Source organism: Pleurodeles waltl, chromosome 3_1, assembly GCF_031143425.1.
Source record: "Pleurodeles waltl isolate 20211129_DDA chromosome 3_1, aPleWal1.hap1.20221129, whole genome shotgun sequence".
Lineage (NCBI taxonomy): Eukaryota > Metazoa > Chordata > Amphibia > Caudata > Salamandridae > Pleurodeles > Pleurodeles waltl.
The window spans coordinates 1,601,072,292-1,601,094,421 of record NC_090440.1 but is presented as its reverse complement, the minus strand read 5'-3'; positions in this window follow the sequence as shown (position 1 = coordinate 1,601,094,421).

Here is a 22,130-nt window from a genome sequence, read left to right as displayed (position 1 = left end):
TCTAGCTCAGCCGGCACATAGGGAAACCTACCAAACCTGTGTATTTTTGAAAACTAGAGAGCTAGGGGAATCCAAGATGGGGTGACTCGTGGGGCTCTGACCAGGTTCTGTTACCAAGAATCCTTTGCAAACCTCAAAAAGTGGCTAAAAAAACAAGTTTTCCTCACATTTCGGTGACAGAAAGTTCTGGAATCTGAGAGAAGCCACAAATTTCCTTCCACCCAGCGTTCCCCCAAGTCTCCCGATAAAAATTATACCTCACTTGTGTGGGTAGGCCTAGCGCCCGCGACAGGAAATGCCCCAAAACACAACGTGGACACATCCCATTTTTTGACAAAATACAGAGCTGTTTTTTGCAAAGTGCCTACCTGTAGATTTTGGCCTCTAGCTCAGCCGGCACATAGGGAAACCTACGAAACCTGTGTATTTTTTAAAACTAGAGACCTAGGGGAATCCAAGATGGGGTGACTCGTGGGGCTCTGACCAGGTTCTGTTACCCAGAATCCTTTGCAAACCTCAAAAAGTGGCTAAAAAAACAAGTTTTCCTCAAATTTCTGTGACAGAAAGTTCTGGAATCTGAGAGGAGCCACAAATTTCCTTCCACCCAGCGTTCCCCCAAGTCTCCCGATAAAAATGATACCTCACTTGTGTGGGTAGGCCTAGCGCCCGCGACAGGAAATGCCCCAAAACACAACGTGGACTTATCCCATTTTTTGACAAAATACAGAGCTGTTTTTTGCAAAGTGCCTACCTGTAGATTTTGGCCTCTATCTCACCCGGCACATAGGGAAACCTACCAAACCTGTGCATTTTTTAAAACTAGAGACCTAGGGGAATCCAAGATGGGGTGACTCGTGGGGCTCTGACCAGGTTCTGTTACCCAGAATCCTTTGCAAACCTCAAAAAGTGGCTAAAAAAACAAGTTTTCCTCACATTTCGGTGACAGAAAGTTCTGGAATCTGAGAGTAGCCACAAATTTCCTTCCACCCAGCGTTCCCCCAAGTCTCCCGATAAAAATTATACCTCACTTGTGTGGGTAGGCCTAGCGCCCGCGACAGGAAATACCCCAAAACACAACGTGGACACATCCCATTTTTTGACAAAATACAGAGCTGTTTTTTGCAAAGTGCCTACCTGTAGATTTTGGCCTCTAGCTCAGCCGGCACATAGGGAAACCTACAAAACCTGTGTATTTTTTAAAACTAGAGACCTAGGGGAATCCAAGATGGGGTGACTCGTGGGGCTCTGACCAGGTTCTGTTACCCAGAATCCTTTGCAAACCTCAAAAAGTGGCTAAAAAAAGAAGTTTTCCTCACATTTCGGTGACAGAAAGTTGTGGAATCTGAGAGGAGCCACAAATGTCCTTCCACCCAGCGTTCCCCCAAGTCTCCCGATAAAAATGATACCTCACTTGTGTGGGTAGGCCTAGAGCCCGCGACAGGAAATGCCCCAAAACACAACGTGGACACATCCAATTTTTTGACAAAATACAGAGCTGTTTTTTGCAAAGTGCCTACCTGTAGATTTTGGCCTCTAGCTCAGCCGGCACATAGGGAAACCTACCAAACCTGTGTATTTTTGAAAACTAGAGACCTAGGGGAATCCAAGATGGGGTGACTCGTGGGGCTCTGACCAGGTTCTGTTACCCAGAATCCTTTGCAAACCTCAAAAAGTGGCTAAAAAAACACGTTTTCCTCACATTTCGGTGACAGAAAGGTGTGGAATCTGAGAGGAGCCACAAATTTCCTTCCACCCAGCGTTCCCCCAAGTCTCCCGATAAAAATGGTACCTCACTTGTGTGGGTAGGCCTAGCGCCCGCGACAGGAAATGCCCCAAAACACAACGTGGACACATCCCATTTTTTGACAAAATACAGAGCTGTTTTTTGCAAAGTGCCTACCTGTAGATTTTGGCCTCTAGCTCAGCCGGCACATAGGGAAACCTTCCAATCCTGTGTATTTTTTAAAACTAGAGACCTAGGGGAATCCAAGATGGGGTGACTCGTGGGGCTCTGACCAGGTTCTGTTACCCAGAATCCTTTGCAAACCTCAAAAAGTTGCAAAAAAAACAAGTTTTCCTCACATTTCGGTGACAGAAAGTTGTGGAATCTGAGAGGAGCCACAAATTTCCTTCCACCCAGCGTTCCCCCAAGTCTCCCGATAAAAATGATACCTCACTTGTGTGGGTAGGCCTAGAGCCCGCGACAGGAAATGCCCCAAAACACAACGTGGACACATCCAATTTTTTGACAAAATACAGAGCTGTTTTTTGCAAAGTGCCTACCTGTAGATTTTGGCCTCTAGCTCAGCCGGCACATAGGGAAACCTACCAAGCCTGTGTATTTTTGAAAACTAGAGACCTAGGGGAATCCAAGATGGGGTGACTCGTGGGGCTCCGACCAGGTTCTATTACCCAGAATCCTTTGCAAACCTCAAAAAGTGGCTAAAAAAACAAGTTTTCCTCACATTTCGGTGACAGAAAGGTGTGGAATCTGAGAGGAGCCACAAATTTCCTTCCACCCAGCGTTCCCCCAAGTCTCCCGATAAAAATGGTACCTCACTTGTGTGGGTAGGCCTAGCGCCCGCGACAGGAAATGCCCCAAAACACAACGTGGACATATCCCATTTTTTGACAAAATACAGAGCTGTTTTTTGCAAAGTGCCTACCTGTAGATTTTGGCCTCTATCTCAGCCGGCACATAGGGAAACCTACCAAACCTGTGCATTTTTTAAAACTAGAGACCTAGGGGAATCCAAGATGGGGTGACTCGTGGGGCTCTGACCAGGTTCTGTTACCCAGAATCCTTTGCAAACCTCAAAAAGTGGCTAAAAAAACAAGTTTTCCTCACATTTCGGTGACAGAAAGTTCTGGAATCTGAGAGGAGCCACAAATTTCCTTCCACCCAGCGTTCCCCCAAGTCTCCCGATAAAAATTATACCTCACTTGTGTGGGTAGGCCTAGCGCCCGCGACAGGAAATGCCCCAAAACACAACGTGGACACATCCCATTTTTTGACAAAATACAGAGCTGTTTTTTGCAAAGTGCCTACCTGTAGATTTTGGCCTCTAGCTCAGCCGGCACATAGGGAAACCTACAAAACCTGTGTATTTTTTAAAACTAGAGACCTAGGGGAATCCAAGATGGGGTGACTCGTGGGGCTCTGACCAGGTTCTGTTACCCAGAATCCTTTGCAAACCTCAAAAAGTGGCTAAAAAAACAAGTTTTCCTCACATTTCGGTGACAGAAAGTTGTGGAATCTGAGAGGAGCCACAAATTTCCTTCCACCCAGCGTTCCCCCAAGTCTCCCGATAAAAATTGTACCTCACTTGTGTGGGTAGGCCTAGCGCCCGCGATAGGAAATGCCCCAAAACACAACGTGGACACATCCCATTTTTTGACAAAATACAGAGCTGTTTTTTGCAAAGTGCCTACCTGTAGATTTTGGCCTCTAGCTCAGCCGGCACATAGGGAAACCTACCAAACCTGTGTATTTTTGAAAACTAGAGAGCTAGGGGAATCCAAGATGGGGTGACTCGTGGGGCTCTGACCAGGTTCTGTTACCCAGAATCCTTTGCAAACCTCAAAAAGTGGCTAAAAAAACAAGTTTTCCTCACATTTCGGTGACAGAAAGTTCTGGAATTTGAGAGGAGCCACAAATTTCCTTCCACCCAGCGTTCCCCCAAGTCTCCCGATAAAAATGATACCTCACTTGTGTGGGTAGGCCTAGCGCCCGCGACAGGAAATGCCCCAAAACACAACGTGGACACATCCCATTTTTTGACAAAATACAGAGCTGTTTTTTGCAAAGTGCCTACCTGTAGATTTTGGCCTCTAGCTCAGCCGGCACATAGGGAAACCTACCAAACCTGTGTATTTTTTAAAACTAGAGACCTAGGGGAATCCAAGATGGGGTGACTCGTGGGGCTCTGACCAGGTTCTGTTACCCAGAATCCTTTGCAAACCTCAAAAAGTGGCTAAAAAAAGAAGTTTTCCTCACATTTCGGTGACAGAAAGTTGTGGAATCTGAGAGGAGCCACAAATTTCCTTCCACCCAGCGTTCCCCCAAGTCTCCCGATAAAAATGATACCTCACTTGTGTGGGTAGGCCTAGAGCCCGCGACAGGAAATGCCCCAAAACACAACGTGGACACATCCAATTTTTTGACAAAATACAGAGCTGTTTTTTGCAAAGTGCCTACCTGTAGATTTTGGCCTCTAGCTCAGCCGGCACATAGGGAAACCTACCAAACCTGTGTATTTTTGAAAACTAGAGACCTAGGGGAATCCAAGATGGGGTGACTCGTGGGGTTCTGACCAGGTTCTGTTACCCAGAATCCTTTGCAAACCTCAATAAGTGGCTAAAAAAACAAGTTTTCCTCACATTTCGGTGACAGAAAGGTGTGGAATCTGAGAGGAGCCACAAATTTCCTTCCACCCAGCGTTCCCCCAAGTCTCCCGATAAAAATGGTACCTCACTTGTGTGGGTAGGCCTAGCGCCCGCGACAGGAAATGCCCCAAAACACAACGTGGACACATCCCATTTTTTGACAAAATACAGAGCTGTTTTTTGCAAAGTGCCTACCTGTAGATTTTGGCCTCTAGCTCAGCCGGCACATAGGGAAACCTACCAATCCTGTGTATTTTTTAAAACTAGAGACCTAGGGGAATCCAAGATGGGGTGACTCGTGGGGCTCTGACCAGGTTCTGTTACCCAGAATCCTTTGCAAACCTCAAAAAGTGGCTAAAAAAACAAGTTTTCCTCACATTTCGGTGACAGAAAGTTGTGGAATCTGAGAGGAGCCACAAATTTCCTTCCACCCAGCGTTCCCCCAAGTCTCCCGATAAAAATGGTACCTCACTTGTGTGGGTAGGCCTAGCGCCCGCGATAGGAAATGCCCCAAAACACAACGTGGACACATCCCATTTTTTGACAAAATACAGAGCTGTTTTTTGCAAAGTGCCTACCTGTAGATTTTGGCCTCTAGCTCAGCCGGCACATAGGGAAACCTACCAATCCTGTGTATTTTTTAAAACTAGAGACCTAGGGGAATCCAAGATGGGGTGACTCGTGGGGCTCTGACCAGGTTCTGTTACCCAGAATCCTTTGCAAACCTCAAAAAGTGGCTAAAAAAACAAGTTTTCCTCACATTTCGGTGACAGAAAGTTGTGGAATCTGAGAGGAGCCACAAATTTCCTTCCACCCAGCGTTCCCCCAAGTCTCCCGATAAAAATGGTACCTCACTTGTGTGGGTAGGCCTAGCGCCCGCGATAGGAAATGCCCCAAAACACAACGTGGACACATCCCATTTTTTGACAAAATACAGAGCTGTTTTTTGCAAAGTGCCTACCTGTAGATTTTGGCCTCTAGCTCAGCCGGCACATAGGGAAACCTACCAAACCTGTGTATTTTTTAAAACTAGAGACCTAGGGGAATCCAGATGGGGTGACTCGTGGGGCTCTGACCAGGTTCTGTTACCCAGAATCCTTTGCAAACCTCAAAAAGTGGCTAAAAAAAGAAGTTTTCCTCACATTTCGGTGACAGAAAGTTGTGGAATCTGAGAGGAGCCACAAATTTCCTTCCACCCAGCGTTCCCCCAAGTCTCCCGATAAAAATGATACCTCACTTGTGTGGGTAGGCCTAGAGCCCGCGACAGGAAATGCCCCAAAACACAACGTGGACACATCCAATTTTTTGACAAAATACAGAGCTGTTTTTTGCAAAGTGCCTACCTGTAGATTTTGGCCTCTAGCTCAGCCGGCACATAGGGAAACCTACCAAACCTGTGTATTTTTTAAAACTAGAGACCTAGGGGAATCCAAGATGGGGTGACTCGTGGGGCTCTGACCAGGTTCTGTTACCCAGAATCCTTTGCAAACCTCAAAAAGTGGCTAAAAAAACAAGTTTTCCTCACATTTCGGTGACAGAAAGGTGTGGAATCTGAGAGAAGCCACAAATTTCCTTCCACCCAGCGTTCCCCCAAGTCTCCCGATAAAAATGGTACCTCACTTGTGTGGGTAGGCCTAGCGCCCGCGACAGGAAATGCCCCAAAACACAACGTGGACACATCCCATTTTTTGACAAAATACAGAGCTGTTTTTTGCAAAGTGCCTACCTGTAGATTTTGGCCTCTAGCTCAGCCGGCACATAGGGAAACCTTCCAATCCTGTGTATTTTTTAAAACTAGAGACCTAGGGGAATCCAAGATGGGGTGACTCGTGGGGCTCTGACCAGGTTCTGTTACCCAGAATCCTTTGCAAACCTCAAAAAGTGGCTAAAAAAACAAGTTTTCCTCACATTTCGGTGACAGAAAGTTGTGGAATCTGAGAGGAGCCACAAATTTCCTTCCACCCAGCGTTCCCCCAAGTCTCCCGATAAAAATGATACCTCACTTGTGTGGGTAGGCCTAGAGCCCGCGACAGGAAATGCCCCAAAACACAAAGTGGACACATCCAATTTTTTGACAAAATACAGAGCTGTTTTTTGCAAAGTGCCTACCTGTAGATTTTGGCCTCTAGCTCAGCCGGCACATAGGGAAACCTACCAAACCTGTGTATTTTTTAAAACTAGAGACCTAGGCGAATCCAAGATGGGGTGACTCGTGGGGCTCTGACCAGGTTCTGTTACCCAGAATCCTTTGCAAACCTCAAAAAGTGGCTAAAAAAACAAGTTTTCCTCACATTTCGGTGACAGAAAGGTGTGGAATCTGAGAGGAGACACAAATTACCTTCCACCCAGCGTTCCCCCAAGTCTCCCGATAAAAATGGTTCCTCACTTGTGTGGGTAGGCCTAGCGCCCGCGACACGGAATGCCCCAAAACACAACGTGGACACATCCCATTTTTTGACAAAATACAGAACTGTTTTTTGCAAAGTGCCTGCCTGTAGATTTTGGCCTCTAGCTCAGCCGGCACAAAGGGAAACCTACCAAACCTGTGCATTTTTTAAAACTAGAGACCTAGGGGAATCCAAGATGGGGTGACTGGTGGGGCTCTGACAAGGTTCTGTTACCCAGAATCCTTTGCAAACCTCAAAAAGTGGCTAAAAAAACAAGTTTTCCTCAAATTTCTGTGACAGAAAGTTCTGGAATCTGAGAGGAGCCACAAATTTCCTTCCACCCAGCGTTCCCCCAAGTCTCCCGATAAAAATGATACCTCACTTGTGTGGGTAGGCCTAGCGCCCGCGACAGGAAATGCCCCAAAACACAACGTGGACACATCCCATTTTTTGACAAAATACAGAGCTGTTTTTTGCAAAGTGCCTACCTGTAGATTTTGGCCTCTAGCTCAGCCGGCACATAGGGAAACCTACCAAACCTGTGTATTTTTGAAAACTAGAGAGCTAGGGGAATCCAAGATGGGGTGACTCGTGGGGCTCTGACCAGGTTCTGTTACCAAGAATCCTTTGCAAACCTCAAAAAGTGGCTAAAAAAACAAGTTTTCCTCACATTTCGGTGACAGAAAGTTCTGGAATCTGAGAGGAGCCACAAATTTCCTTCCACCCACCGTTCCCCCAAGTCTCCCGATAAAAATTATACCTCACTTGTGTGGGTAGGCCTAGCGCCCGCGACAGGAAATGCCCCAAAACACAACGTGGACACATCCCATTTTTTGACAAAATACAGAGCTGTTTTTTGCAAAGTGCCTGCCTGTAGATTTTGGCCTCTAGCTCAGCCGGCACATAGGGAAACCTACCAAACCTGTGTATTTTTTAAAACTAGAGACCTAGGGGAATCCAAGATGGGGTGACTCGTGGGGCTCTGACCAGGTTCTGTTACCCAGAATCCTTTGCAAACCTCAAAAAGTGGCTAAAAAAACAAGTTTTCCTCAAATTTCTGTGACAGAAAGTTCTGGAATCTGAGAGGAGCCACAAATTTCCTTCCACCCAGCATTCCCCCAAGTCTCCCGATAAAAATTATACCTCACTTGTGTGGGTAGGCCTAGCGCCCGCGACAGGAAATGCCCCAAAACACAACATGGACACATCCCATTTTTTGACAAAATACAGAGCTGTTTTTTGCAAAGTGCCTACCTGTAGATTTTGGCCTCTAGCTCAGCCGGCACATAGGGAAACCTACCAAACCTGTGTATTCTTGAAAACTAGAGAGCTAGGGGAATCCAAGATGGGGTGACTCGTGGGGCTCTGACCAGGTTCTCTTACCCAGAATCCTTTGCAAACCTCAAAAAGTGGCTAAAAAAACAAGTTTTCCTCACATTTCGGTGACAGAAAGTTCTGGAATCTGAGAGGAGCCACAAATTTCCTTCCACCCAGCGTTCCCCCAAGTCTCCCGATAAAAATTATACCTCACTTGTGTGGGTAGGCCTAGCGCCCGCGACAGGAAATGCCCCAAAACACAACGTGGACATATCCCATTTTTTGACAAAATACAGAGCTGTTTTTTGCAAAGTGCCTACCTGTAGATTTTGGCCTCTACCTCAGCCGGCACATAGGGAAACCTACCAAACCTGTGCATTTTTTAAAACTAGAGACCTAGGGGAATCCAAGATGGGGTGACTCGTGGGGCTCTGACCAGGTTCTGTTACCCAGAATCCTTTGCAAACCTCAAAAAGTGGCTAAAAAAACAAGTTTTCCTCACATTTCGGTGACAGAAAGTTGTGGAATCTGAGAGTAGCCACAAATTTCCTTCCACCCAGTGTTCCCCCAAGTCTCCCGATAAAAATGGTACCTCACTTGTGTGGGTAGGCCTAGCGCCCGCGACAGGAAATGCCCCAAAACACAACGTGGACACATCCCATTTTTTGACAAAATACAGAGCTGTTTTTTGCAAAGTGCCTACCTGTAGATTTTGGCCTCTAGCTCAGCCGGCACATAGGGAAAAGTACCAAACCTGTGTATTTTTGAAAACTAGAGAGCTAGGGGAATCCAAGATGGGGTGACTCGTGGGGCTCTGACCAGGTTCTGTTACCCAGAATCCTTTGCAAACCTCAAAAAGTGGCTAAAAAAACAAGTTTTCCTCACATTTCGGTGACAGAAAGTTCTGGAATCTGAGAGGAGCCACAAATTTCCTTCCACCCAGCGTTCCCCCAAGTCTCCCGATAAAAATTATACCTCACTTGTGTGGGTAGGCCTAGCGCCCGCGACAGGAAATGCCCCAAAACACAACGTGGACACATCCCATTTTTTGACAAAATACAGAGCTGTTTTTTGCAAAGTGCCTACCTGTAGATTTTGGCCTCTAGCTCAGCCGGCACATAGGGAAACCTACCAAACCTGTGTATTTTTGAAAACTAGAGAGATAGGGGAATCCAAGATGGGGTGACTCGTGGGGCTCTGACCAGGTTCTGTTACCCAGAATCCTTTGCAAACCTCAAAAAGTGGCTAAAAAAAGAAGTTTTCCTCACATTTCGGTGACAGAAAGTTGTGGAATCTGAGAGGAGCCACAAATTTCCTTCCACCCAGCGTTCCCCCAAGTCTCCCGATAAAAATGATACCTCACTTGTGTGGGTAGGCCTAGAGCCCGCGACAGGAAATGCCCCAAAACACAACGTGGACACATCCAATTTTTTGACAAAATACAGAGCTGTTTTTTGCAAAGTGCCTACCTGTAGATTTTGGCCTCTAGCTCAGCCGGCACATAGGGAAACCTACCAAACCTGTGTATTTTTGAAAACTACAGACCTAGGGGAATCCAAGATGGGGTGACTCGTGGGGCTCTGACCAGGTTCTGTTACCCAGAATCCTTTGCAAACCTCAAAAAGTGGCTAAAAAAACAAGTTTTCCTCACATTTCGGTGACAGAAAGGTGTGGAATCTGAGAGGAGCCACAAATTTCCTTCCACCCAGCGTTCCCCCAAGTCTCCCGATAAAAATGGTACCTCACTTGTGTGGGTAGGCCTAGCGCCCGCGACAGGAAATGCCCCAAAACACAACGTGGACACATCCCATTTTTTGACAAAATACAGAGCTGTTTTTTGCAAAGTGCCTACCTGTAGATTTTGGCCTCTAGCTCAGCCGGCACATAGGGAAACCTACCAAACCTGTGTATTTTTGAAAACTAGAGACCTAGGGGAATCCAAGATGGGGTGACTCGTGGGGCTCTGACCAGGTTCTGTTACCCAGAATCCTTTGCAAACCTCAAAAAGTGGCTAAAAAAACAAGTTTTCCTCACATTTCGGTGACAGAAAGTTGTGGAATCTGAGAGGAGCCACAAATTTCCTTCCACCCAGCGTTCCCCCAAGTCTCCCGATAAAAATGATACCTCACTTGTGTGGGTAGGCCTAGAGCCCGCGACAGGAAATGCCCCAAAACACAACGTGGACACATCCAATTTTTTGACAAAATACAGAGCTGTTTTTTGCAAAGTGCCTACCTGTAGATTTTGGCCTCTAGCTCAGCCGGCACATAGGGAAACCTACCAAACCTGTGTATTTTTGAAAACTAGAGACCTAGGGGAATCCAAGATGGGGTGACTCGTGGGGCTCTGACCAGGTTCTGTTACCCAGAATCCTTTGCAAACCTCAAAAAGTGGCTAAAAAAACAAGTTTTCCTCACATTTCGGTGACAGAAAGTTCTGGAATCTGAGAGGAGCCACAAATTTCCTTCCACCCAGCGTTCCCCCAAGTCTCCCGATAAAAATTATACCTCACTTGTGTGGGTAGGCCTAGCGCCCGCGACAGGAAATGCCCCAAAACACAACGTGGACACATCCCATTTTTTGACAAAATACAGAGCTGTTTTTTGCAAAGTGCCTACCTGTAGATTTTGGCCTCTAGCTCAGCCGGCACATAGGGAAACCTACCAAACCTGTGTATTTTTGAAAACTAGAGAGATAGGGGAATCCAAGATGGGGTGACTCGTGGGGCTCTGACCAGGTTCTGTTACCCAGAATCCTTTGCAAACCTCAAAAAGTGGCTAAAAAAACAAGTTTTCCTCACATTTCGGTGACAGAAAGTTGTGGAATCTGAGAGGAGCCACAAATTTCCTTCCACCCAGCGTTCCCCCAAGTCTCCCGATAAAAATGATACCTCACTTGTGTGGGTAGGCCTAGAGCCCGCGACAGGAAATGCCCCAAAACGCAACGTGGACACATCCAATTTTTTGACAAAATACAGAGCTGTTTTTTGCAAAGTGCCTACCTGTAGATTTTGGCCTCTAGCTCAGCCGGCACATAGGGAAACCTACCAAACCTGTGTATTTTTGAAAACTAGAGACCTAGGGGAATCCAAGATGGGGTGACTCGTGGGGCTCTGACCAGGTTCTGTTACCCAGAATCCTTTGCAAACCTCAAAAAGTGGCTAAGAAAACAAGTTTTCCTCACATTTCGGTGACAGAAAGGTGTGGAATCTGAGAGGAGCCACAAATTTCCTTCCACCCAGCGTTCCCCCAAGTCTCCCGATGAAAATGGTACCTCACTTGTGTGGGTAGGCCTAGCGCCCGCGACAGGAAATGCCCCAAAACACAACGTGGACACATCCCATTTTTTGACAAAATACAGAGCTGTTTTTTGCAAAGTGCCTACCTGTAGATTTTGGCCTCTAGCTCAGCCGGCACATAGGGAAACCTACCAAACCTGTGTATTTTTGAAAACTAGAGACCTAGGGGAATCCAAGATGGGGTGACTCGTGGGGCTCTGACCAGGTTCTGTTACCCAGAATCCTTTGCAAACCTCAAAAAGTGGCTAAAAAACAAGTTTTCCTCACATTTCGGTGACAGAAAGTTGTGGAATCTGAGAGGAGCCACAAATTTCCTTCCACCCAGCGTTCCCCCAAGTCTCCCGATAAAAATGGTACCTCACTTGTGTGGGTAGGCCTAGTGCCCGCGACAGGAAATGCCCCAAAACACAATGTGGACACATCCCATTTTTTGACAAAATACAGAGCTGTTTTTTGCAAAGTGCCTACCTGTAGATTTTGGCCTCTAGCTCAGCCGGCACATGGGGAAACCTACCAAACCTGTGAATTTTTTAAAACTAGAGTCCTAGGGGAATCCAAGATGGGGTGACTCGTGGGGCTCTGACCAGGTTCTGTTACCCAGAATCCTTTGCAAACCTCAAAAAGTGGCTAAAAAAACAAGTTTTCCTCACATTTCGGTGACAGAAAGTTGTGGAATCTGAGAGGAGCCACAAATTTCCTTCCACCCAGCGTTCCCCCAAGTCTCCCGATAAAAATGATACCTCACTTGTGTGGGTAGGCCTAGAGCCCGCGACAGGAAATGCCCCAAAACACAAAGTGGACACATCCCATTTTTTGACAAAATACAGAGCTGTTTTTTGCAAAGTGCCTACCTGTAGATTTTGGCCTCTAGCTCAGCCGGCACATAGGGAAACGTACCAAACCTGTGCATTTTTGAAAACTAGAGACCTAGGGGAATCCAAGATAGGGTGACTCGTGGGGCTCTGACCAGGTTCTGTTACCCAGAATCCTTTGCAAGCCTCAAAAAGTGGCTAAAAAAACAAGTTTTCCTCACATTTCGGTGACAGGAAGTTGTGGAATCTGAGAGGAGCCACAAATTTCCTTCCACCCAGCGTTCCCCCAAGTCTCCCGATAAAAATGATACCTCACTTGTGTGTGTAGGCCTAGCGCCCGCGACAGGAAATGCCCCAAAACACAACTTGGACACATCCCATTTTTTGACAAAATACAGAGCTGTTTTTTGCAAAGTGCCTACCTGTAGATTTTGGCCTCTAGCTCAGCCGGCACATAGGGAAACCTACCAAACCTGTGCATTTTTTAAAACTAGAGACCTAGGGGAATCCAAGATGGGGTGACTCGTGGGGCTCTGACCAGGTTCTGTTACCCAGAATCCTTTGCAAACCTCAAAAAGTGGCTAAAAAAACAAGTTTTCCTCACATTTCGGTGACAGAAAGTTCTGGAATCTAAGAGGAGCCACAAATTTCCTTCCACCCAGCGTTCCCCCAAGTCTCCCGATAAAAATGATACCTCACTTGTGTGGGTAGGTCTAGCGCCCGCAACAGGAAATGCCCCAAAACGCAACGTGGACACATGAAATATTTTGAAAGAAAACAGAGGTGTTTTCTGCAAAGTGCCTACCTGTAGATTTTGGCCTCTAGCTCAGCCGGCACCTTGGGAAACCTACCAAACCTGTGCATTTTTGAAAACTAGAGACCTAGGGGAATACAAGATGGGGTGACTTGCGGGGCTCTGACCAGGTTCTGTTACCCAGAATCCTTTGCAAACCTCAAAAAGTGGCTAAAAAAACAAGTTTTCCTCACATTTCGGTGACAGAAAGTTGTGGAATCTGAGAGGAGCCACAAATTTCCTTCCACCCAGCGTTCCCCCAAGTCTCCCGATAAAAATGATACCTCACTTGTGTGGGTAGGCCTAGCGCCCGCGACAGCAAAAAATGCCCCAAAACACAACGTGGACACATCCCATTTTTTGACAAAATACAGAGCTGTTTTTTGCAAAGTGCCTACCTGTAGATTTTGGCCTCTAGCTCAGCCGGCACATAGGGAAACCTACCAAACCTGTGTATTTTTGAAAACTAGAGAGCTAGGGGAATCCAAGATGGGGTGACTCGTGGGGCTCTGACCAGGTTCTGTTACCCAGAATCCTTTGCAAACCTCAAAAAGTGGCTAAAAAAACAGGTTTTCCTCACATTTCGGTGACAGAAAGTTCTGGAATCTGAGAGGAGCCACAAATTTCCTTCCACCCAGCGTTCCCCCAAGTCTCCCGATAAAGATTATACCTCACTTGTGTGGGTAGGCCTAGCGCCCGCGACAGGAAATGCCCCAAAACACAACGTGGACACATCCCATTTTTTGACAAAATACAGAGCTGTTTTTTGCAAAGTGCCTACCTGTAGATTTTGGCCTCTAGCTCAGCCGGCACATAGGGAAACCTACCAAACCTGTGTATTTTTTAAAACTAGAGACCTAGGGGAATCCAAGATGGGGTGACTCGTGGGGCTCTGACCAGGTTCTGTTACCCAGAATCCTTTGCAAACCTCAAAAAGTGGCTAAAAAAAGAAGTTTTCCTCACATTTCGGTGACAGAAAGTTGTGGAATCTGAGAGGAGCCACAAATTTCCTTCCACCCAGCGTTCCCCTAAGTCTCCCGATAAAAATGATACCTCACTTGTGTGGGTAGGCCTAGAGCCCGCGACAGGAAATGCCCCAAAACACAACGTGGACACATCCAATTTTTTGACAAAATACAGAGCTGTTTTTTGCAAAGTGCCTACCTGTAGATTTTGGCCTCTAGCTCAGCCGGCACATAGGGAAACCTACCAAACCTGTGTATTTTTTAAAACTAGAGACCTAGGGGAATCCAAGATGGGGTGACTCGTGGGGCTCTGACCAGGTTCTGTTACCCAGAATCCTTTGCAAACCTCAAAAAGTGGCTAAAAAAACAAGTTTTCCTCACATTTCGGTGACAGAAAGGTGTGGAATCTGAGAGAAGCCACAAATTTCCTTCCACCCAGCGTTCCCCCAAGTCTCCCGATAAAAATGGTACCTCACTTGTGTGGGTAGGCCTAGCGCCCGCGACAGGAAATGCCCCAAAACACAACGTGGACACATCCCATTTTTTGACAAAATACAGAGCTGTTTTTTGCAAAGTGCCTACCTGTAGATTTTGGCCTCTAGCTCAGCCGGCACATAGGGAAACCTTCCAATCCTGTGTATTTTTTAAAACTAGAGACCTAGGGGAATCCAAGATGGGGTGACTCGTGGGGCTCTGACCAGGTTCTGTTACCCAGAATCCTTTGCAAACCTCAAAAAGTGGCTAAAAAAACAAGTTTTCCTCACATTTCGGTGACAGAAAGTTGTGGAATCTGAGAGGAGCCACAAATTTCCTTCCACCCAGCGTTCCCCCAAGTCTCCCGATAAAAATGATACCTCACTTGTGTGGGTAGGCCTAGAGCCCGCGACAGGAAATGCCCCAAAACACAAAGTGGACACATCCAATTTTTTGACAAAATACAGAGCTGTTTTTTGCAAAGTGCCTACCTGTAGATTTTGGCCTCTAGCTCAGCCGGCACATAGGGAAACCTACCAAACCTGTGTATTTTTTAAAACTAGAGACCTAGGCGAATCCAAGATGGGGTGACTCGTGGGGCTCTGACCAGGTTCTGTTACCCAGAATCCTTTGCAAACCTCAAAAAGTGGCTAAAAAAACAAGTTTTCCTCACATTTCGGTGACAGAAAGGTGTGGAATCTGAGAGGAGACACAAATTACCTTCCACCCAGCGTTCCCCCAAGTCTCCCGATAAAAATGGTTCCTCACTTGTGTGGGTAGGCCTAGCGCCCGCGACACGGAATGCCCCAAAACACAACGTGGACACATCCCATTTTTTGACAAAATACAGAACTGTTTTTTGCAAAGTGCCTGCCTGTAGATTTTGGCCTCTAGCTCAGCCGGCACATAGGGAAACCTACCAAACCTGTGTATTTTTGAAAACTAGAGACCTAGGGGAATCCAAGATGGGGTGACTCGTGGGGCTCTGACCAGGTTCTGTTACCCAGAATCCTTTGCAAACCTCAAAAAGTGGCTAAGAAAACAAGTTTTCCTCACATTTCGGTGACAGAAAGGTGTGGAATCTGAGAGGAGCCACAAATTTCCTTCCACCCAGCGTTCCCCCAAGTCTCCCGATAAAAATGGTACCTCACTTGTGTGGGTAGGCCTAGCGCCCGCGACAGGAAATGCCCCAAAACACAACGTGGACACATCCCATTTTTTGACAAAATACAGAGCTGTTTTTTGCAAAGTGCCTACCTGTAGATTTTGGCCTCTAGCTCAGCCGGCACATAGGGAAACCTACCAAACCTGTGTATTTTTGAAAACTAGAGACCTAGGGGAATCCAAGATGGGGTGACTCGTGGGGCTCTGACCAGGTTCTGTTACCCAGAATCCTTTGCAAACCTCAAAAAGTGGCTAAAAAAACAAGTTTTCCTCACATTTCGGTGACAGAAAGTTGTGGAATCTGAGAGGAGCCACAAATTTCCTTCCACCCAGCGTTCCCCCAAGTCTCCCGATAAAAATGGTACCTCACTTGTGTGGGTAGGCCTAGTGCCCGCGACAGGAAATGCCCCAAAACACAATGTGGACACATCCCATTTTTTGACAAAATACAGAGCTGTTTTTTGCAAAGTGCCTACCTGTAGATTTTGGCCTCTAGCTCAGCCGGCACATGGGGAAACCTACCAAACCTGTGAATTTTTTAAAACTAGAGTCCTAGGGGAATCCAAGATGGGGTGACTCGTGGGGCTCTGACCAGGTTCTGTTACCCAGAATCCTTTGCAAACCTCAAAAAGTGGCTAAAAAAACAAGTTTTCCTCACATTTCGGTGACAGAAAGTTGTGGAATCTGAGAGGAGCCACAAATTTCCTTCCACCCAGCGTTCCCCCAAGTCTCCCGATAAAAATGATACCTCACTTGTGTGGGTAGGCCTAGAGCCCGCGACAGGAAATGCCCCAAAACACAACGTGGACACATCCCATTTTTTGACAAAATACAGAGCTGTTTTTTGCAAAGTGCCTACCTGTAGATTTTGGCCTCTAGCTCAGCCGGCACATAGGGAAACGTACCAAACCTGTGCATTTTTGAAAACTAGAGACCTAGGGGAATCCAAGATAGGGTGACTCGTGGGGCTCTGACCAGGTTCTGTTACCCAGAATCCTTTGCAAGCCTCAAAAAGTGGCTAAAAAAACAAGTTTTCCTCACATTTCGGTGACAGGAAGTTGTGGAATCTGAGAGGAGCCACAAATTTCCTTCCACCCAGCGTTCCCCCAAGTCTCCCGATAAAAATGATACCTCACTTGTGTGTGTAGGCCTAGCGCCCGCGACAGGAAATGCCCCAAAACACAACTTGGACACATCCCATTTTTTGACAAAATACAGAGCTGTTTTTTGCAAAGTGCCTACCTGTAGATTTTGGCCTCTAGCTCAGCCGGCACATAGGGAAACCTACCAAACCTGTGCATTTTTTAAAACTAGAGACCTAGGGGAATCCAAGATGGGGTGACTCGTGGGGCTCTGACCAGGTTCTGTTACCCAGAATCCTTTGCAAACCTCAAAAAGTGGCTAAAAAAACAAGTTTTCCTCACATTTCGGTGACAGAAAGTTCTGGAATCTAAGAGGAGCCACAAATTTCCTTCCACCCAGCGTTCCCCCAAGTCTCCCGATAAAAATGATACCTCACTTGTGTGGGTAGGTCTAGCGCCCGCAACAGGAAATGCCCCAAAACGCAACGTGGACACATGAAATATTTTGAAAGAAAACAGAGGTGTTTTCTGCAAAGTGCCTACCTGTAGATTTTGGCCTCTAGCTCAGCCGGCACCTTGGGAAACCTACCAAACCTGTGCATTTTTGAAAACTAGAGACCTAGGGGAATACAAGATGGGGTGACTTGCGGGGCTCTGACCAGGTTCTGTTACCCAGAATCCTTTGCAAACCTCAAAAAGTGGCTAAAAAAACAAGTTTTCCTCACATTTCGGTGACAGAAAGTTGTGGAATCTGAGAGGAGCCACAAATTTCCTTCCACCCAGCGTTCCCCCAAGTCTCCCGATAAAGATTATACCTCACTTGTGTGGGTAGGCCTAGCGCCCGCGACAGGAAATGCCCCAAAACACAACGTGGACACATCCCATTTTTTGACAAAATACAGAGCTGTTTTTTGCAAAGTGCCTACCTGTAGATTTTGGCCTCTAGCTCAGCCGGCACATAGGGAAACCTACCAAACCTGTGCATTTTTGAAAACTAGAGACCTAGGGGAATACAAGATGGGGTGACTTGCGGGGCTCTGACCAGGTTCTGTTACCCAGAATCCTTTGCAAACCTCAAAAAGTGGCTAAAAAAACAAGTTTTCCTCACATTTCGGTGACAGAAAGTTGTGGAATCTGAGAGGAGCCACAAATTTCCTTCCACCCAGCGTTCCCCCAAGTCTCCCGATAAAAATGATACCTCACTTGTGTGGGTAGGCCTAGCGCCCGCGACAGCAAAAAATGCCCCAAAACACAACGTGGACACATCCCATTTTTTGACAAAATACAGAGCTGTTTTTTGCAAAGTGCCTACCTGTAGATTTTGGCCTCTAGCTCAGCCGGCACATAGGGAAACCTACCAAACCTGTGTATTTTTGAAAACTAGAGAGCTAGGGGAATCCAAGATGGGGTGACTCGTGGGGCTCTGACCAGGTTCTGTTACCCAGAATCCTTTGCAAACCTCAAAAAGTGGCTAAAAAAACAGGTTTTCCTCACATTTCGGTGACAGAAAGTTCTGGAATCTGAGAGGAGCCACAAATTTCCTTCCACCCAGCGTTCCCCCAAGTCTCCCGATAAAGATTATACCTCACTTGTGTGGGTAGGCCTAGCGCCCGCGACAGGAAATGCCCCAAAACACAACGTGGACACATCCCATTTTTTGACAAAATACAGAGCTGTTTTTTGCAAAGTGCCTACCTGTAGATTTTGGCCTCTAGCTCAGCCGGCACATAGGGAAACCTACCAAACCTGTGTATTTTTTAAAACTAGAGACCTAGGGGAATCCAAGATGGGGTGACTCGTGGGGCTCTGACCAGGTTCTGTTACCCAGAATCCTTTGCAAACCTCAAAAAGTGGCTAAAAAAAGAAGTTTTCCTCACATTTCGGTGACAGAAAGTTGTGGAATCTGAGAGGAGCCACAAATTTCCTTCCACCCAGCGTTCCCCCAAGTCTCCCGATAAAAATGATACCTCACTTGTGTGGGTAGGCCTAGAGCCCGCGACAGGAAATGCCCCAAAACACAACGTGGACACATCCAATTTTTTGACAAAATACAGAGCTGTTTTTTGCAAAGTGCCTACCTGTAGATTTTGGCCTCTAGCTCAGCCGGCACATAGGGAAACCTACCAAACCTGTGTATTTTTTAAAACTAGAGACCTAGGGGAATCCAAGATGGGGTGACTCGTGGGGCTCTGACCAGGTTCTGTTACCCAGAATCCTTTGCAAACCTCAAAAAGTGGCTAAAAAAACAAGTTTTCCTCACATTTCGGTGACAGAAAGGTGTGGAATCTGAGAGAAGCCACAAATTTCCTTCCACCCAGCGTTCCCCCAAGTCTCCCGATAAAAATGGTACCTCACTTGTGTGGGTAGGCCTAGCGCCCGCGACAGGAAATGCCCCAAAACACAACGTGGACACATCCCATTTTTTGACAAAATACAGAGCTGTTTTTTGCAAAGTGCCTACCTGTAGATTTTGGCCTCTAGCTCAGCCGGCACATAGGGAAACCTTCCAATCCTGTGTATTTTTTAAAACTAGAGACCTAGGGGAATCCAAGATGGGGTGACTCGTGGGGCTCTGACCAGGTTCTGTTACCCAGAATCCTTTGCAAACCTCAAAAAGTGGCTAAAAAAACAAGTTTTCCTCACATTTCGGTGACAGAAAGTTGTGGAATCTGAGAGGAGCCACAAATTTCCTTCCACCCAGCGTTCCCCCAAGTCTCCCGATAAAAATGATACCTCACTTGTGTGGGTAGGCCTAGAGCCCGCGACAGGAAATGCCCCAAAACACAAAGTGGACACATCCAATTTTTTGACAAAATACAGAGCTGTTTTTTGCAAAGTGCCTACCTGTAGATTTTGGCCTCTAGCTCAGCCGGCACATAGGGAAACCTACCAAACCTGTGTATTTTTTAAAACTAGAGACCTAGGCGAATCCAAGATGGGGTGACTCGTGGGGCTCTGACCAGGTTCTGTTACCCAGAATCCTTTGCAAACCTCAAAAAGTGGCTAAAAAAACAAGTTTTCCTCACATTTCGGTGACAGAAAGGTGTGGAATCTGAGAGGAGACACAAATTACCTTCCACCCAGCGTTCCCCCAAGTCTCCCGATAAAAATGGTTCCTCACTTGTGTGGGTAGGCCTAGCGCCCGCGACACGGAATGCCCCAAAACACAACGTGGACACATCCCATTTTTTGACAAAATACAGAACTGTTTTTTGCAAAGTGCCTGCCTGTAGATTTTGGCCTCTAGCTCAGCCGGCACATAGGGAAACCTACCAAACCTGTGCATTTTTTAAAACTAGAGACCTAGGGGAATCCAAGATGGGGTGACTGGTGGGGCTCTGACAAGGTTCTGTTACCCAGAATCCTTTGCAAACCTCAAAAAGTGGCTAAAAAAACAAGTTTTCCTCAAATTTCTGTGACAGAAAGTTCTGGAATCTGAGAGGAGCCACAAATTTCCTTCCACCCAGCGTTCCCCCAAGTCTCCCGATAAAAATGATACCTCACTTGTGTGGGTAGGCCTAGCGCCCGCGACAGGAAATGCCCCAAAACACAACGTGGACACATCCCATTTTTTGACAAAATACAGAGCTGTTTTTTGCAAAGTGCCTACCTGTAGATTTTGGCCTCTAGCTCAGCCGGCACATAGGGAAACCTACCAAACCTGTGTATTTTTGAAAACTAGAGAGCTAGGGGAATCCAAGATGGGGTGACTCGTGGGGCTCTGACCAGGTTCTGTTACCAAGAATCCTTTGCAAACCTCAAAAAGTGGCTAAAAAAACAAGTTTTCCTCACATTTCGGTGACAGAAAGTTCTGGAATCTGAGAGGAGCCACAAATTTCCTTCCACCCACCGTTCCCCCAAGTCTCCCGATAAAAATTATACCTCACTTGTGTGGGTAGGCCTAGCGCCCGCGACAGGAAATGCCCCAAAACACAACGTGGACACATCCCATTTTTTGACAAAATACAGAGCTGTTTTTTGCAAAGTGCCTGCCTGTAGATTTTGGCCTCTAGCTCAGCCGGCACATAGGGAAACCTACCAAACCTGTGTATTTTTTAAAACTAGAGACCTAGGGGAATCCAAGATGGGGTGACTCGTGGGGCTCTGACCAGGTTCTGTTACCCAGAATCCTTTGCAAACCTCAAAAAGTGGCTAAAAAAACAAGTTTTCCTCAAATTTCTGTGACAGAAAGTTCTGGAATCTGAGAGGAGCCACAAATTTCCTTCCACCCAGCATTCCCCCAAGTCTCCCGATAAAAATTATACCTCACTTGTGTGGGTAGGCCTAGCGCCCGCGACAGGAAATGCCCCAAAACACAACATGGACACATCCCATTTTTTGACAAAATACAGAGCTGTTTTTTGCAAAGTGCCTACCTGTAGATTTTGGCCTCTAGCTCAGCCGGCACATAGGGAAACCTACCAAACCTGTGTATTCTTGAAAACTAGAGAGCTAGGGGAATCCAAGATGGGGTGACTCGTGGGGCTCTGACCAGGTTCTCTTACCCAGAATCCTTTGCAAACCTCAAAAAGTGGCTAAAAAAACAAGTTTTCCTCACATTTCGGTGACAGAAAGTTCTGGAATCTGAGAGGAGCCACAAATTTCCTTCCACCCAGCGTTCCCCCAAGTCTCCCGATAAAAATTATACCTCACTTGTGTGGGTAGGCCTAGCGCCCGCGACAGGAAATGCCCCAAAACACAACGTGGACATATCCCATTTTTTGACAAAATACAGAGCTGTTTTTTGCAAAGTGCCTACCTGTAGATTTTGGCCTCTACCTCAGCCGGCACATAGGGAAACCTACCAAACCTGTGCATTTTTTAAAACTAGAGACCTAGGGGAATCCAAGATGGGGTGACTCGTGGGGCTCTGACCAGGTTCTGTTACCCAGAATCCTTTGCAAACCTCAAAAAGTGGCTAAAAAAACAAGTTTTCCTCACATTTCGGTGACAGAAAGTTGTGGAATCTGAGAGTAGCCACAAATTTCCTTCCACCCAGTGTTCCCCCAAGTCTCCCGATAAAAATGGTACCTCACTTGTGTGGGTAGGCCTAGCGCCCGCGACAGGAAATGCCCCAAAACACAACGTGGACACATCCCATTTTTTGACAAAATACAGAGCTGTTTTTTGCAAAGTGCCTACCTGTAGATTTTGGCCTCTAGCTCAGCCGGCACATAGGGAAAAGTACCAAACCTGTGTATTTTTGAAAACTAGAGAGCTAGGGGAATCCAAGATGGGGTGACTCGTGGGGCTCTGACCAGGTTCTGTTACCCAGAATCCTTTGCAAACCTCAAAAAGTGGCTAAAAAAACAAGTTTTCCTCACATTTCGGTGACAGAAAGTTCTGGAATCTGAGAGGAGCCACAAATTTCCTTCCACCCAGCGTTCCCCCAAGTCTCCCGATAAAAATTATACCTCACTTGTGTGGGTAGGCCTAGCGCCCGCGACAGGAA